Raw genomic sequence first — 5,316 nt, 5'->3', positions numbered from 1 at the left:
GTTAGCAGTTTACATTGTGAGCCCTCATCTAAATAAAAATAGTTTCTGTTAGAAAATGACTGTTTGGTTCACTGATAATATCTCAGTTTCAACAAAACCTGAGTTTTTATTCTGATGTGACAGTTGGCTCAAATACCAAACATAACAATGGACCAAGATGAGTTGCCACAATTTGGACTGCTCTAATAGATTGTTTGGTGACTTCCACCAAAATGACGCTTTTTTTTTTAGGTTGTGTTGCGTGTTGCTGCCACCAAGTGGACAAACGTTATTTAGCACATCTTATTTAATATGGTTAAAGATTTGCTCCAAAATTTGAACTAACTCCTAATTTTTTGTCTATCTGATGAGAAAATCTGAAGGTTAGCGTAAATATAACTATATCTATATGAAAGATTTATTTTGCAATATATGCAAATAGTACTTGTTACTCTACATCATACAAGTGTTGTACCAGTTAATAATGAACTGTTTACAAAGTATAAATGTTCCTATTTTTACGTTAGAATTTTGCTCACGCTTTAAATGTAATTTTTTTTTTTTCTTCTGAGTCAGCGTTGATCTAAATTGATAGTTTAAAACTAGTGTGTTCAAATATCAGGTAACTCTTGTTGAAAAGCACACACTGAACTGGTTATATGCAGAACAAGTCTAATGGTCTTCTAGGATCAGGATATCTCCACACACAGCTGTTCTTCTGCCAGGAAGGTCATCCTTAGACTGGTTGGCAGTCTCTCTCCTGGATCTGGACTCAAAATGCTTTAGTGTGAATCCAATAGTACACAAGTTAATAAAGGCAAACTTCCTGGATGAGCTCGGTTCTAGTCTCTAGGGAAGGTGCACAAAGGGAAAACAAATGAAGTGGGCTGGAGCACACGGAAATCACCCCGTTGTGATGTCTTTGGGCCCTAGATAATAGAGTTCAGCACACCAATGTTTGTGGCGATAAATCCTCCTGAGTAGTGATAGCCTCCATAGCTGAACAGAAACAGGAAGGGGCAGCACCCAAACAAACTCCAACATCAACAAAACAACAAACAAGATGACAAAGTAGCTCCATAAAGACAGCTGATCTCTGAGCAGTGAAGACATGACACAACAATGAGCTCTCAGCAACAATGATGGAGACTAAAGAAACTGGAATTAAAATAAACATTTTAACCAACTGGACCTCAGATCAATTCTATTTCAGTTTAACAAACTCAGCAGAACATCCATCATCATGAAGCCAAACCCCAGGATATAGAGGATGAGTGAATGTGGTCTGGACTCTGTGGAGGAGAGTCATGATTTCAGAGACGCTGTAGAAAGACAGAATACCTGCTCTGTGATCCAGATACACTCCTAGTCTGGAGGAAACTGGACCTGGTACTGAGGTTTCAACTCTGTTGTGATAAAATGTATAATTGTCAGTGTAACAATATAATGACCACGATTTGTCATTGGCTCCAAATAAACATTCATCTGATCCTCCATCTCTACTGATATTCTTGTATGAAACTACTACATCAACTCCTCCTTCTCCTCTCCACTCCACCTCCCAGTAACAACATCCAGTCAGACTCTCTCTACTCAGGACCTGAAACCAACCAGTAAATCTGTCTGGATGATCAGGGCGAGTCTGTTCTTCATCCACTCTTGTTACTTTTCTGTTCCCCTCAGATAATAACAGATATCTGTTAGCTATGTTTGGATCCAGAGTGATTTGTTATGAATATTTTAAGAATCCAGCTCTGGTCTTTGGTTCTGATTCTAACAGTAATACATTTCCTTCAGTGACTGCCAGTGAGATGTTTGTCCACGTGTCTCTCAGGATGTCCTGTAGTTTATCTCTGAGCTCTGACACAGCTGCTGTCACATCCTCAAAGTATCTCAGAGGACGAATATGATGCTGGATGAGTGTGTAGACTCACTGAGTGCTGACAGCTCAGTGATCTCCTGCTCCAGCTTCTCCTGAAGATCTTTGACTCGACATTACCTTGGCCTTGGTGAGAAGATTTAAAACGTTCCTAAAATATAAAATCATGTTAATTCCTGAGGTTAGATATAATTTCTCTAAACAGCAACTGTGGATCAGTGAGAAAAGTAGTCATCTTGCAATCCAAAAGTTGTGGATTCAATTCCAACTTCCTCCTGCCACATGTTGATGTGCCCCTGGGCAAGGCACTTAACCTAAAACTGCCTTCCGAACTGCGTATCAGTGAATGTATATTTATTCTAAACTTTAATCTTAGATTTTATCAAATACTTTAATGGACTATTTTCTTAATTTTGTTTTAGTTCAGTTTTGTTTGCAAGTTTAAAGAAAAATATGTATATTTTTTATTATAAAACTGTGAAATAATCATACGCAACAATAGGTTTATTGTTGTTTCATTCATTAATTATTGTTTGCATGTTTCTGTTGAATAATTTAGAATAGTTTTTCCAGTTGAGATGACTGTCTACAATAAACTTAAAACAGTAATACATAACATCGAGGCTTGACTATATTCTTCTTCAGTTCCTACAGTAGCTGTGTTCTTCTATTCTTTACCAGGGCTTCTGCAGGTTTTACCTTGTCGAATTTAAGACCTTTTTAAGATATTTTAAAGACCATTATGAATTAAATTTAAGACTCATATTGCAACATAAAAAAGTAAAGAGTAAATGCAGTCACAAAATTGCTTGCAAAGTAAATATATTTAAATGTAACACTGTGCTGAACAAAGTATACATGCATTGTTGAAAAACACATACAAACATCTTGGCCTGAGTTTATAGAGACATGAGTCAGTGTGTGTGCGTATGTGCACTACATTAACCTAAGCTCTTCTCCCTTGGCCAGAATCTCTTCCTCAATGTTCTTGAGCTCAGCTGATTTCCCCTTGCTGGCCCTCCTCAGAGCGTTTGACTTGGTTATTAGCTGAGCCATCTTACTGCCATCTTACTTGGTCTCAGCCTCCTCTGCAAATTTGTCTGCATTTATGGAAAGACTTTCAGCAACTGTCTGCATATTGTTCCTTCTTTTTCTGAGTCTCTCCAAGTAATCTTCTGCGGCCTTTCTCTTTTGGCCCTGTGCAAGGGACTCTTTCTTCTTTTTCTCTGTCTCGAGGTAAAGATGGAACCTGGCCCTAGCTGATGCCACAGAACTCAAGAGTTTTATTGTGAGGGGAACTTTGGTAACACGACCGTGTCGAGTCACAGTCACATACCAGCCTCTGTGCTACCAGAGTGTCCTCTTGTATGTTGCAATTTCTTTATTAAAATAGCCTCTCTCAATATTGGCCTGTCCATGAGACAAAATCAGAAGCCTCTGGAATAAAGCAAAAAGTTCTGGTTGGGTAACAAGGAAACCTCTCAGGAAGACATCAAGCCTCTTTTGCATTGGTGGGAAGAAGAGGAACTCCTCACTTCTGCACTCAATTGACAGGAAGGCCTCAAATTGTTGGAGAATGACATCCCCTAAAACAAAACAAGAAACAAGCTAAAAAAAAGTTTAAAATAATATTGATAAATTATTAAAATACATCATTCATTACAATATATCAACAATCTGTAATGGTAATAATAAGCAGAATCATTACTGTATCTATTTCTTTCTAATGGTGGACATTGTCATAGCCTATTTTAATACAAAGTCAGTCGCTGCACACAGAACAGGTGCTTAACCATGAATGTTACAAAAGAAAGAGATCGACTCAAAAACATGATCCTGACTAGAAAAATAGAGAAGGTCCACACAACAAATAGTAAGTCTACTGAAAATTTCTATTTGATGTGTAAAATAAAATATCTTTAAAAAGGTAAAGCAAAAAAAGGTCTAGCCATAACACAGATTGTGTAAACAGCACTGTTAAAATATTAAAAATCTATATATCTGTGATGACCTCTTACTTTTGTTAAAAGCCTCTTCTACAACTATTCCTACCAGCAGAAACACCTCCTGCAAGTTCTTTGTTGTGCAATGTCTGGACAAGACATTTCATCTGCCTCCTGCACTTGTCTGGGTCTCTGAACATGACTGAGGGGTCTAGACATGCCATCTGCCTAACCGTTGCATATTTGAGAGGGCTCTTCTCCTGCATTTTCCTGACGATGTTAGAAAGTCTCAGCATGCAGTCTCTTCTGAACTCAACGACTCTGAGCTCAAGAATTTTACTGCTCTAGATGTGGGAACAAAGCAGTCAATAATTTGTACAAAATAATTATTTTTCTGCTGCTAAGCATAATTTATAAAAAGGTCTTTTTGAATTACCACATTACCTTAAGGACTGACTCAGCACCCAAGCCAGTGTCAATGTCATTTGGTTGGAGCCAGTTCTTCTTATCAGCTACATCCAATTTGGTTAGCTGCAGTGTGCTGATGTTCTGGAGGACCTCCATCTTAATGAAGTGTCTCAGTATACTCTGCCGAAAGATAATCTTAGAAGTAAATGGAAGTACCTTGCATCCATATTTATATAAAGCCATAAATAACATCACATCATAATTCCAATTTAAAAGTTTAAGACATTACTTATTAACTGTTTTCATCAATTAGCCTTAATCAGTAGTGACAATAGTTTGGTGCTGATAATGTACAGAGCTTTGCATATAAATCACTACCTTAATCAACTCAGCCAGGTCATTGCTGAGGAAAGGCATCACTGGCTCATCTGATACCTCTTCAAAAAGGGATTGAAAAGCCTGGCAACAGTCCAGGAGAAGTGTAGCTTTGCCACGATGAGTGTCCTTCATGGCTTCCTCCACAGTGTCAAAAGATGCTGTCCCAGGGTGTGGGAGTTGTTTTCTTCTCACCCCATCCATAAACTGTATAAGGGATAGCCAAACCTCAAGAGCTCTCTCGGTCACAGGCTGGTTTTCAATCCACCGATGACCACAGAAAGATAAAGGAAAGACGGAGGACTTATATAGCAGTGTAGTCTTCTCTCCTTGCTGGCACATGGAAATGCCACTTTTGACAGCACCGTGTAATGTGTGTGGCCCAAAGCTCCCCACAGCAACAAGTTGAGAACCTCCATACCTTTCTGCGTATTCTTGTTGGAAAAGTTCTAAAAATTGGAAATTCACAATGGGCCCATCCATTGAAATAGATACCAGTCTCCTTAGGTCAAGAGGTTCCACGCACACCTTGGGGGGAAAGAATTCAGATCCATTTAGATATATTGCTTTTTGTGGTGTTGTTTAAAATTAACAAAGAAATTAGGAGGTTTGCATTATACTGTGAATGCTACACCCATCCCTTTTTTATTTATGGCGTAAATATTCCATGATACAATTTTGCCATTACCCATAGAACCAAGTATAGACCTGTATTATGTACAAGACAACTGT

General features: G+C 38.3%; 1 pseudogene; it reads right to left on the bottom strand.

Moving 5' to 3' along the window:
• Window positions 1-1,183: 1,183 nt before the first annotated feature.
• LOC124881039 lies at window positions 1,184-4,945 on the bottom strand (annotated as a pseudogene).
• Window positions 4,946-5,316: the final 371 nt, after the last annotated feature.

Source organism: Girardinichthys multiradiatus, chromosome 14, assembly GCF_021462225.1.
Source record: "Girardinichthys multiradiatus isolate DD_20200921_A chromosome 14, DD_fGirMul_XY1, whole genome shotgun sequence".
Classification (NCBI taxonomy): Eukaryota; Metazoa; Chordata; class Actinopteri; order Cyprinodontiformes; family Goodeidae; genus Girardinichthys; species Girardinichthys multiradiatus.
This window is presented reverse-complemented; position numbering and strand designations above follow the sequence as displayed.